Here is a 13,615-nt window from a genome sequence, read left to right as displayed (position 1 = left end):
CATAACAGGAATCTGTTGACACTAATTTAATGCTTTTTACCAACTATTTTGAAAAACTGGGCAAGAAAAGGATTGATTATCCATCTTTCTCCTCTTGATAAAGTGAGCTTTCTCAAGCTATATCCCTTTCAAGGATACCAGCCAGGGAGTTGAGATATATTCCTGGCTATAAGTTGTTAGCCAGGGGACTTGGAAAGCAAGTGCCTTGTATTTCAGGCTGGGTCTTGCCTTTTCCTTGTGAACCAAGCCCGTCTGTCTGTCGGCTTTTTCTCCTTCTTCCCTCTCTCCTTCCTTCAACTTCTCTACTATGAATTACAAATGGAAATACAGAATTTTAGTATAAAGCCCCAAATCTTCAACACAATTTATGAGCTCTTCATGACCTCACAGCTGACCTTCGAACCCCAGTCAACCCCCATCGCCTCATTTTTGGTCTTCTAACCATGTGGGCCATCTTTTAGGTTCTCAGAGATGCTGTTCAACCACAGGACTTTGCATGTGCTTTTTCTTTTTCTTTTTTTTAAGATTTTATTTACTTATTCATGAGAGACACACACAGAGAGAGACAGAGACATATAGACAGAGGGAAAAGCAGGCTCCCCATGGGGAGCTCGATGCAGGACTCAATCCTTGGACCCCGTGATCATACCCTGAGCCAAAGGCAGACGCTCAACCACTGAGCCACGCAGGTGTCCCCTGTATATGCTTTTTCTTATGCCTGGAATGCTCTCCCCTGACTCCACACCTCTCAGCCCTGCCTTTGCCAAGGTTCCTCCTACTTACTCATCAAGCCTCAGTTTAATCTTCAGCTCAATTTCCATTTCTTTGAAGGAAAGCTTCCCTGGTTTCCCAGATTGGGTCAAGCTTTTTATGCTAAATCCTCAAAGCACCCTGAGTGCTCCGTGTCAGTTACCAATTGCACTTCGGCATTTATTTGTGGGGTGGTTTCATTGTCTGTTTTTCCAATTATCTGGTTAATCCCATAAGACAGAGTCTACAGTGTCTCATCCCTGATTCCTCAGTACCTGGCACTGAACTTGGCTATATGCATTTTGCCAAGTTCAAGGAATGGATAAAGAATTGTAATTTTAGACTTAGGAAAACTTCCATTCAAGATTGCTGGTCAAATGGAGGCATTTTCAATAAGACAAAAACTGCGGCAATTCTCAGCAACTCACTGTGGAACTTCTAAAGGCTGTATTTCAGTCACTCAGGAAAATGAGTTCGGGTCACAGAAACTCTAAGGGATAAGATGTTGGTAAACAGGTTAGAAAATCTATACGTCACTGAGCCACTGAGTGGCTCAGTCAGTTAGGAGGCTGGCTCTTAGTTTTGGCTCTAGTCATGATCTTGGGGTCATAGATTTGGCTCCATATCGGGCTCCACACTTGGCAGGGAGTTTGCCTAAGATACTCTCCTCTCTCCCTCTGGCCCTGCCCCCACTCATGTGTTCTTTTGCTCTCTCTAAAATAAATAGTTCAATCTTTGGGAAAAAATCTACACATAGGGCCACCTGGGTGGCTCAGTGGTTGAGCATCTGCCTTCGGCTCAGGTCTTGGTCCTGGGGTCCAGGTCCTGGGAGCCTGCTTCTCCCTCTGCCTATGTCTCTGCCTCTCTCCGTGTGTCTCTCATGAATAAATAAATAAAAATCTTTTTTAAAAAATCTACACACACATTGACTATGTAAAATAATAATTACAATGTCTACTTTTGAATATTAAAACAACTAATACACTGGTCAAACAAGAGCATTTCTATTAGGAAGAAGTCCATTGGGATTAAAATAATCCAAGAACCTTTCGTTAAGAGGATGGAGGCACTGATTAACATTAGGTTCTATAAAATATAAACCTTTAGGTCTCTAGTGTACTCACAATTAGAAATTAGATGGAAAATATAGCTTCCAAACCAAAAGGAGGAAAAAGGAAATGAAGGACAGCAAACAAAAATCATCCAAAAGAATGGAAAGGGAGATAAAAGAAATAAAAAGTAGGGCAAACACAAAGCTCCAAACATCAAGGATCAGAAGCAATATAACGAATAAAACTTTTCAGTTAAAAGATAAAGACATATGAAGATTAAAAAAATGAAAGACTAAAAAAAAAACTCTGACTTTGGATGTTTAAAAGAAACACAACCTAAAGACGTAGAGCAGTTGAATGGAAGGATTGAAAGAGAAAAATATCAACTAAAAAATAGACAATGGTAGTTGTATTAATGCCCAACTTGATAGCCTTAGTGGTTCAATGCATTGCTAGTTTAAAGACACCATATAATAATGAAAGCCTCCTTTTGCCAGAAAGATATTAAGTGAAGAAATGGGTACGATGCCATCAATGCATTTACATCTTCAAGTCGTTGGGCAAATACATTCATTAGAAAGGGGGCACTCAGTCAAAACCAAGGGGGAGCTCACTCATTGGCTGAGGATGCGTCAGCATGCTAGTGGCATGCCAACCCCCCAACCAGCTGCCTCAAGTAGAGAGAGGTCCTCAAGTGCACTGGGACTTCATTTCCCTCCACTGCTGGCCAGGTCATCTGACCTCTGCTACTGTCCTGCACAGCTCCTCAAGTGCCCCCACTGAATGCTTATTTACATCTCATGGTAAACACATAGCTTATCTACATGTCAGTGGTCCCTTGTTCTTCCAGCCCCAGGTCAGAAACCTAAAGGGACCCGAGTGCTCTGTGTCAAGAGACTCCCTTCTGCTTTTCCCTCTTCCCCAAACTTTACTGTGTGTGAGCTAAATTCTTTCTTCATTCATCCTATGCTTTTGCACACATACTAGGTGCTGGACACTATCTGAAGTACAGAGGAAAATCTCCTTGAGAGTCTTGAGTCGGACTCAATAATTAGCTTCGAAAATCCTGATCCTCTCACCTCCTGAGGAGGGAGGCATTTGATACCAACTGCCAGACTGCCAGCCAGTCTTCTACCCTGGAAACCCAAACTGTCCCAACTCCAAGCACATGGGTAGCCCTCAGTGACCCTTTTGCACAGTTCATGAGAAGTCATTTCAAACATTTCAATCCTTACTTCACTTCTCCATTTTTATATTTAAAAATTACCTTTAATTATTGCCAAAAAATGAATGTCCATCATAGAAAAATTGGAACCTAAAGATTAATAAAATTAAAAACTGTTTCTGCCACTTAGAGATAATTACTGTGAATTATCTTTGGTGTACTCTATTCAGACTGTTCTCTCTCTCTCTCTCTCTCTCTCACACACACACACACACACACACACACACAAATCTTTTTGCCCACTTATTTCCATTATGTAGGAATATTTTGTCTGAGGGCAAAAAGGGAGTAAAGATCCTTGCATATCACCAAGCCAGGCACTTGGAACACTCCTTAAAAATCACATGTTCCCAGGATTAACTACAAGTTCTTCACTGATAATTTGCAAAATCAACAGTGCACCAGATAGTAAGAGAAAGATCTCTAAGCAGACCTCCCCGCCCCCAAAATAGAAAATCTAGTTCTTTGCCTTAGTTTTCTATAAACCCATGATAAACTGCCTCAGCACCTCCTGGGCATCATGAGAGAAAGCGCTGAAAACGGCATGGCCCTTGCGGGAGACATGTCTGTGCTCTCTGAACACCTCATCAAAATTCTCTCCTCTCTTTTTAAAACTTGTGGGATGGACACTTAACAAGAGATCTACCCTCTTAACAATGTTTTCAGAGTACAGTGCAGTATTGTTAACTCTAGGCATAATGTTCTACAGCCGATCTCTAGAATGTATTCATCTTGCATGACTGAAACTTTATATCGGTTGAACAACTCCCGTCTCCCCCTTCCTCCATCCTCTGGCAGCCACTCTTCTGCTCTTTGTTTCTACACATTTGACAATTTGGGATACCTCCTCTAAGTGGAATCATGCAGTATCTGTCCTGTGACTGGCTTATTTCACTCAGCATAACATCCTTCAGTTTTATGCTTATTTTCACAAATGGCAGGATTTCCTTCTTTTAATGCTGAATAATATCCCATTATATGTATATGTCCCATTTTCTTTATCCATTCTGTTGATGGACATATAGGTTGTTTGCCCATCTTGGCAGTTGTGAACAATGCTGCAATAAACATGGAAGTGCAGATATCTCTTTGAGATCTTGGTCTCAATTATTTTAGATCTATAGCCCAAAGTGGGTTTGCTGGATCCGAGGCAATTCTAGGAGCCCCAGGAGGCTGGCTGGAGCCCCAGGAGGCTGGCTGGAGCCCCAGGTTGCTGCCCCTCGCTGTGCTGATTGCATGATGGGCTGACAGGTGGAGCAATGAGGTCCTCCCGTTCCAAACCTGCCTCCAATCCGACAGTCAAATTACTGGTAGAACAGATCCGCAGAGCTGGGAGCATCAGTTTCCAGATGGCTCTTCCAGTGCCAACTGGGGAACCTACGAAAATACAGCTTCCCAGGACTCACTCCAAGCCTAATGGATCCGAATATCCAAGGGCGAGCCCTAGAACCTGTATTTTATGAATGTCCTAGCTGATGCCGGAGCTCTGTCAAATTTGGAAAGCGTAGCAGAGGGCAAAATTCAAGACTTTCTGACCACACTGATGGCTCAGGTCTTTCTTGGATCCCAGGAGACATCTCAGCATCTTCCAGCAAGCTTGTGTCGTGTTGTCGGACTCCGATCACACCATAAGGACCTGTGGCTAACACAGTCCGGAACCACGGGCACTGAGCACCTGCCCTATTACAGCCCTCCGTTCTGCTTTTTGCATCTGCATCTCTATGCTGTATTTTCCCACGTTTGGCCATTATAGGTACAAGGAAAAAGGTCCACAGAACGAGGCAGCTGATCTGTGAGTTACATATACTAAACTCTAGGGAAACTGTTCTCTGTAAGATTATTTTTCTGATTTAAATCACGCCCCTGTTGGCCACAGGTGCTTGTGCTAGTTAAAGGCAGTGGGGGCCACTCTTTCTCCTTTAGGGGCGTCTTGAGCCTCTTGTGGGTGTAGGCATGGTTCTTGGCCACGGCTTCCAGGAGAACTTTCCTCGATGGCAGGAAGTCCTATGGCCACACTGTCGTTTTGCATATGTGGCTACTGAGTACTTGAAAAGTGGCTAGTGCAACTGAGGAACTGCATTATTTTATTTTAATTAATTTAAATGTAAATAGCCATAGACAGCTAACAGCTCCTGTATTGGAGACTGCCGACTGTGCCAGGCAGGAAACACCAGCTTAGTTTTACAGATTGATACTCAGAGAGGGAAAATGACATGCCTGAGGTCACCGAGTGAGACAGGGCGAGGATTCAAACCCAAATTCAATCCATGATACGTTAACTGCTTGCCACACACACACACACACACACACATACACACACACACAATGTGTGTTAAATGTTGATAGGGGATCAAATAAAACTGAGCATCCCATTTCTGAGACATCAGCTCTGTTTTAGTTACAAAGCCAAAACAAAAAGGAAAGCCACGAAGCAGGACACACACTATCAATTGCGCCTCACCATGCAGACAGTCCGGCCAAGGGACTTGGCTTCCTCCTCCGGCAGTCCTGGCTCGAGAGGGGCCTTGTGGTCGAGCATGTTTTATTGCGTGCCCAAAACTCCAAGATCGCTGGGCCTCCAGGAACAAAAGTGATGGTGGGGTGAAGGGGGAAGGCAGCCAAGAGGCTGTCCCCGCATCTCCGAGGGTGAACACCACGCCTGACGAGTCACATGCAGGCCACCGCACCGATGGGGACGGGCCCCACCGCCCTGGGATCGTCCCCAGCTGCCTCGCTGCTCACCGCGCCCAGGGAAAACTCGGTTCGAGCAGTTACGGTCAGCCATTTAAATCACATTACCCTGTAAGTGGATATACAAATTGTCAGCCCTAATGAAATTTAGGAGGAAGCGGTGGGAGGGGTGAAAACACTCAGAACTGGTTTCTTGGTTTTCGGACCCGGATTCAAGTGGTTTACACTACTCGCTGAAAACGTGCTTGGAGTGCGGTTTCTCTGCCAGCCTTGGAGGCTCCCGGGGGAAGCCGGGGTTGAGTCTTCTTCCCCGTTTCTGCCCCGAAACTGCACCCCGGAGCGGACCCCCGTGCAGAACCGGAGCTTCCCCCCGGGCAGGAGGGAGTCTTCCTCGTTTCTGCACCCCACAAAAGGCCTGGCACTCAGAGGCATCCGGGAGAGGTGGAATGAAAGAGTCAGAGCAGCCCGCCCCCTGCACAGCCTGAATCGTGGAAGTCAGGGAGGCCCTCGGAAAGGCAATCCGCCGGCCGGTGCCAGAAATCCCCCCAGAGGCTGCGGGGCCCGCCGCCGCCCGCTCTCCCAGCCTTTCCTCCGGCGCTCGGCCCCCCAGACAGTGCACTGAAGAGCATCTCTGATTAACTGATCAATTACCTGCCGCTAAATAATCCATCAGGCTTCTCTCTCCGGGGCGGACAGGAGGGCTTGTGGAGGAAGATGACCATATAACGGCTTCCATTAATTGAGCAGTTACCCCGTGCCCATCGCCACGAACTCGGCCCTGCACAAAACCCCTGCACAGTGGATATGGTTTGCCCCCCTATTTACAGAGGAGGAAATGAAAGCTCAGAAAGGTCCAGGAAACAGCTTTGCACGTTTCTGAGCCCAAAGCTCACAGTTTTTTCCTATCCTCCCCCCACCCCATGTGAGCGAGGCACCTGTGTGGATGTGGCGGGCGTGTGGGTGTGCACCGAGGCCCGCTTGCCAAAGAGAAGCTTTCCCTACATCACACTACCGCTGGGCCGAAGCAACGTGGGCCAGCTTTCCTTGGCATCCCTTCTATTCACAAACGTCAGGCCCCGAAGTCCTGTTCTCCACCGTGATACAGAATCCTCATCCTGGGCTACGACATTGCTCTGCAGGAAGTCAAACTCGCCATGTGACCCCATCCAAACCATGGTGCACGTGTCAGATAACGAGGTCCAGAGACGGACAGGAATTTGCCCAGAGTCACACAGCAAAGTGGTGGCCAGGGTGCAGTCAGAATCCAGACAGTGGGAGTCCCGCTGGGGCCCTTCATGCGCATAAAGCCCACATACCGGATCCTCCCAGCGCTGGTTCCTGGGCAGAGGGAAACCTTGCCTGACACCCCCCGGGGCGCTCCGATGGCACAAGCACGAGACCCCTGAGACGTTTTCAAGGCCTCAACTTGCAAACGAGCACAGGTGATCCTGGGTCAGGAGTGAAATGTTAGATTTCTAGCACTTCTAGCTTTCCATCTTTCTCTTCCCGGCAACCCGGGGGCCCTACCATCTCGTGGGCGAAAACAAGGGCTCTATGATCAGAGAGACCTGGCTCTGCTTCTTATCAGCTCTATAGTTTGGGCAACATATTTAATCTGCTGAGGCTTCTCTTGCCTCTATAAACTAGAGACAGAATCCTTTCGTTTCGTCAGATGCTATGAGTTCAAACAAAATAATAGAAGTAAAAATATTATGTGCTTGGTAAACGGGAGCAGTTGCTAATAAATCTGTGCCGTGGGTTACACAGATCTTCTTATGTCCACTTCGTGGACAAGAAGACTGAGGCCCAGAGGAAGCTTAGTGGCTTGCCCGGAGGGGAGCACAGTTTGCTCCCCACAGGAAGTGAAGTCAGGTACGCTGAAGGGTGTGCCTGGGATTCAGGAGTCCGGGCTGCTCTTCCCAGCCTCAGAATCTTGCTGTAAAGAGGAGGTAAGTCCCCACCCTGCTCATGTCATTGGTCTCTCCTAAGACATGGGAAGGCATGCCACAGAGTTTCCCATGGATGGGGGAGGGTTCGGCATGTCTGAGCTGAGGCTAAGCCCATCCTCTGACTCCCCACCCTCTGCTTCTCCAGCCTGAAGCTGATCAAGAGCCTTCAAGAGCCCCCTCCCAGTGCCTTGAAGGGAGCGTCCTGCAATCTGCTGAATCAGGGAGGCTCATGAGTCATTGAAAGCCGGTGATGGAATGTGGCTGGTTTCTCCCCATGCCAGGGATCACCACCACCACCATCACCATCCCTACTAGCACTTGAGTGCGTCCTTGGTGCCAGGCTCTTTATTTACATACTTAGCAATCCTTGCCAACGCTGTATGACATTATCATTCCTTCATGTTACACATAAGAATCCTGAATGAAGCTCAGAGAGGTAAGTAACTAGCCAAAGGACACACAGCTAAGAAAAGCAAAGCTTGGAGCCAGGCTTACTTAACTCCAAGTTCTTTGTCCTCCCCTCTACACCGTGCTTCTAGGGATGAGAGAAGGGCATCCTACTACAGGTGCTGTCCCAGAAGAGAGGGGAGATAGACCACCAAACACTCTAGGATCTTGACCCATCGGAAAGACTGTTTGCAAAGCTACCCTAGCAAATGAGACCTTGTACAGATCCCCTTTGCAACATGCCTTTGCCACCACTCTGATCCAGAGGTGGAGTCTAGTTCTCCACCTTTTTGAACCTGGACTACCCTTGGGATGCTCTGACGGATACAATGCTGCAGAAGTGTAACTTATGAATTCAGGTCTCAAGAGGCCTTGAAGCTTCTTTTCGCACCTTCATGGAATATGGTACCAGGATGTGAAGGAGCCCAGGCCAGCCTCCCTGAAACTAAGAGATCACATCAAGAGAAAAGCCCAGGCAGCAGCCAGAATCAACCACTGAGTGAGTGAGGCCATGTAGGATTTATCCAGCCCCTAGCCGACCTGCCAGGCCCCAAGCACCAGCAGCAGAACCCCAGCTAACCCATTCCAAACTGTTGACCCACAAGAGTATAAGCAAATACAGTGGTGATTGTTTCAAGCCACTAAGGTTTGGTGCAATTACTGTGTGTCATTCAGCAATAAATTTATAAAGGGAATGACTTAATATCTCCTGGCCTCAGTTTTCTCATCTGTAAAATGGAGATGATGTTCATATCCGTATTTGATGAGCTTGTTAGGAGGAGTGAATGAGATGAAGCCTGTGAATTGGTTCTTGCACTGAGTCTGGCACAGATTTAGCAACATTACTGTCAGGGGGTCACCATTGGTGTGCACAGCTCTGATTCTGGCATCTGAGGCGAGTGGCATGAGGAGAGCCCTTCGGTGGGTGGGGGGAATGTGCACATAGACGGCAGCCCTGGGACAAGAGTGTGAGGTACAACTTACGGCAGGTCTCACTAGTGGAACAAAGGTTGGCAAGCATGGGGCTAGAATCTTCTTGGTTACAGGGACTTTAAGGCCATCCCAAGTTGGGCTAGAAGCCCAGGATTGCAGGGTTTTGAGCCAAGACAATGCAACACCAAAATGTCCCCAAGATCATGAAGTTCATCAGGGCCCAAAATTTAGTCCTGAACATGCCCCACCCCTGCTGAATATCTTCCCATGGCTTCCCATCCACCTAAGGAAGATATCTAGGCCCTGCCTAACTGCAGTGTGAGCTGCAATGCACCCCAACTTCATCCCCCGTGATTCCCCTTCCCCTTCACAAGCTGGCATACCCCTCAAATCACAGTTCCTTGGATGGACCTACCTCAGGTCCTCTGCACAAGCAGAGCTTTCCTTGAATGCTATTACCCATATTTCTACCACTTAACCTAGATAGTCCCTACTTGTCTCTAAGAGCTCAGGCAAAATGTCCCTTTCTCCAGGGAGCACCCTTGATATACAAGTCTGAGTTTGGCCCTCCCCTCCAGGCCCCCTCCGGCACCCCATTGTTCCCTGATATCCTGTCATCTTGACTGCTGGTTACTTGGGCAGGGCTGGACCATGTTTGCTTTGTTCACCTCTGTAGCCATCACCTAAATCAGTGCCCAGCAGACAGTAAGTGTTCATTAAATATCCCTTCCTGCTGAGTAAATGATAAAGCAGTAAATGAGTTGGAAGGGTCCTTAGAGAAAAAACAACAACAAAAAGGAAATTGGAAGCTCAGTAAGGGGAAGAAATTTTCCCCAAATTACACACAAGCTATGTCAGAAGCAGGGAAAGGCCCTGCCTTTACTGAATGAGGCCTATTTTCTTAGATGGCTGGGAGTGACCCCAGTTGATGGAAGTTTGAGCCTTCTTTGATAATGAACGTGAATGAGTCAGGACATGTCTGGACTTTCCAGAGGATGGAGTTCTCCAGGTGAAACCGCATGCTTCGCGGGAGCCAGGGTCCTCTGGAGGTGGGATGGGAAATTGTGCAAGGAACCTTCCCAACCTGTGACTTTTCAGCTTAGGGCCTTCCACTGTGTCCAGGGACTCAGTGACCGACCTGAGTCCTGACCAAGGGAGCATGACAGGTGGCCTGAAGTACCAGGGGGAGCAATGTGCTGGGTAGAGAATAACTAATTGCTCTATCAAACTCCGAGATGCCTGTCAATTGATGGAACTTTATACTTTAGTCCCAGTCTGAGGAGGGAGTTTCTGGTCAGTGCATGGCTTTCCTCCACGTGGGGGGGTGGGGAGGTCAAGGACCCAGGTTTCTTTCATGCCCTGGCTCCATCATCCTAGCACTTCAGAGCCCGCTGTTCCCAACTGGTGGAAGGGAAAGATGCCACGGAGAACTCCTACTTACTGGCTTCTCAAACCTCCCAGCACTAAAATCGACAGACACCACCTCTGTTCACATTCCATTGCTGGAAACCTGCCCTTCGGCCCTACCTAGCTGCGAGGGGACCTGGGAAATGCAGGCTTTGGGTAGAGAGCCCTCTTGCAGGATCAACTCCATATCGGTAAACAAAGAGCATGAATTTTTGGTGGACAAATCGGCTCTCGGGTCAAACTGAAGCTCTTTAAACTTCATCTATAAAATTTCTTCATCTATAAAATGAAGGTTTATAAGCATTACTTCAGAAGATGCTTGAAAATCTTATTGGAAGGAGTGAAAGATAAAACCCTTAGCGAGGGGATGTCTCAGTGGCTCAGCGGTTGAGCATCTGCCTTTAGCTCGGGGCGTGATCCTGGGGTCTTGGGATCGAGTCCCTGCGGGGAGCCTGCTTCTCCCTCTGCCTGTGTCTCTGTCTCTGTGTCTTCGGTGAATAAATAAAATCTTTTTAAAAAACACCTTAGCAAGTGCCAGGTACAGAAGATATGCTTGTCAAATATAGCTTTTCCATCTCACTTTTTAAAATCTATTAGGAAGGAGATTTGTCCGAAGCTGATGGTCAGAGGACATCTGGACTCCTTCTTGGCTTCCTTCATCTCTCGCTCTCTCTTCCTCCACCCCCCCCATCTCCCTTCCTTTCTTCCTTTGCTTCACCTTTATGGTCCCTCTGTGTCTCCAGAGCACATCCTTCCCCTCCTAACGAGCCGCACCACGAAGCAGGTGAGCTGCCACCCGGGACCAGCCTCCACTGGCATGAGGGACAGACACCAGCTCTCCAGCCGCAACACAGGTAGCGCCGCATCCCCCGGGGCAGCCGTGGACACAAGCCAGGCCGCTCTGGACCCAGTAGGAGGAGTCCCCACAGTCACACGGAGGGGCAAGCAGCCCCAGCGCTTCCCAGCTGACCCACGGGATAGGAACAGGTGCTAAAGGAACAGAAGTCAAAAGCTCAGACCGGCTCCGAGTTAAGCAGCAGGTTTGTTTCCGCGCTCTCTTCGATTTTAGCATTGCCAACTTGCCAACGAACATCGCACGTCTCCCAGTGGGCAGTAGTCCATCGTCTGTCATCTCCCGAACTTGTTTGGCCTTGACGCGCCTACTGTTGAGCATCCCCTGGGTCTGTGAGTGATGGAAAGGTCTTCAGAAATTGCAGCTCGAGATTGAAAATCAACTGGGACACCCATTTGTTAAGCTCCTGGAAGCAGGCTGGTTAGAAAAATTTAGCTGATAATTTATTGCCTTTGTTTTTGATACTAATCCCCCCTCTTAAGTTGCTACTATTTTTAGGCTTTGGAGGTAGCCTTTTGCAGGTGATATCACATAATTTCAGTATCAAGCCTAATTGTTCTTCTGCCCATGTTTCAGCGGAGGAACAGTAAGATCAATCAAAGAGATTCAAGAATGGTGGTGAGGCTAAAACGGGAGAATGGATGTGGTTTTCATTCACTCATTAGTTATTGAGCTCCTGTGATGTGCCAAATATCTCCTTCCAAGAGACTAATCTTTTTTGTCTTTCTTTGTTTACCCTCATTGGCTAACTTATAAATACAGATCTTTTGGGTTTCGACCAATGGGCTTCCACTAGGGTGATTTTGCCACACACACCCCACCCCCCAGGGAACATTTGACAATGTCTGGAGACATTTTTGCTTGTCACCAATGGGAAGGTGCCATTGGCATCTCGTGGAGAGAGGCCTTGGGATGCCAGTAATCATGCTATAATGCATAAGATAGTCCCTCCCAGCCAAGAATTATCTGGTCCCAAATGGCAACCATGGTAAGGTTTAGAAACTCGGATTTAGAAGAAAAACACCTTTAAAAACCATCACAAGTGCAAGAAACTGCAGGGGACTGTTAGGTGACATAAATGGCTGGTGAACTGGACATGCCCCACCCTGGCTCAGAGGGGCAGTCGCTGCTCGGATCCGGCTGATTGTTGCTACAGGGGACCTGTGATATCATGCATCCAGGTGGCCAGCTCATCCCATTTTCCAAGCCAGAAATTCAAATTTGAATGTGCAAGTACTCATCTTGCTGGCAACTCACTTGAGCATTGTTTTAATGCTTTGCCAATCAAACAAAACCCATCTGAAATGTGATATAGACAGTGGGCCGCAAGTTTGCAACTTCCCCAAACACTAAGGGTGCCTTCCTAGCATCAAGCTGGCCACTGTTGGGAATGTTAAGCAGAACTGGTTCACGCTTCCTGGAGGGGGCGGGGTTTAGCCTTCAGACTTATTCTAGCCCTCCCAGCAAGCTAGTGAGCACTGACTGTACTAGAACCTGCTCTAAGCACTCCAAACATGTTAACTCGTTTTATCTTTACAACTCTAAGCGGTGGGTATAATACTACCTCTCATTTTAAAGACAAAGGTTCAGGGGCACAGAGAGGTTATAAGACTTCCCCAATGTGACACAGCCAATGCTGGTACCAGGATTTGAATCCAATCTATGTTCTTAATTGCTAAGCCAGCTGCCCTATGGAAGATGCTGCATCTCCATTTCTACACAGGAACATTTGCAAGGGGCTTTTCTGGCTCATTACTCAATTCGGGCAGGTTAACAGTCCCCCGTTATACTTAGCCTGTATTCCTCAAGTGCTCAGGTCCTCAGTCCCTCCATCTAAAGCTGTGGTTCTCAACTGAGGGTGACTTTGCTCCCTGGACACATTCTGCAACATCTGGAGACATTTTTGGTTGTCACGAATTGGGGGGGGGGGTACTGCTGGCATCTAGTGGTTACAGGCCAGGGATGCTGTTAAACCTCTGCCACACGGGAGAAACTCCCAAAATAAAGAATTTCCCAGCCCCAAACACCAACAGTGTTGAAGTTCTAGACACCTGGCTGGCAACCGTGCAACATGCAAAAAGTAACCAGCAGAATATTTCAGGTGATTCAGTCTGTTTATTTCGAACATTATTTTCTCTCTCTCTCCTCAAATCCTAGTCTTTCTTCTCTTGCCCTGGAATTTCGTCATAACCCCATGTCACTATGCTCAGTTCCCACACTCAACGATAATCTCCAAGAATGACCCTTTTACATTAACAGCAGCAGAATGAATAAGAACTCAAGGTGAGCATCCGGCAAAAGAAAAATG

Source organism: Canis aureus, chromosome 19 (assembly GCF_053574225.1).
Source record: "Canis aureus isolate CA01 chromosome 19, VMU_Caureus_v.1.0, whole genome shotgun sequence".
NCBI classification, from domain to species: Eukaryota; Metazoa; Chordata; class Mammalia; order Carnivora; family Canidae; genus Canis; species Canis aureus.
This window is presented reverse-complemented; position numbering follows the sequence as displayed.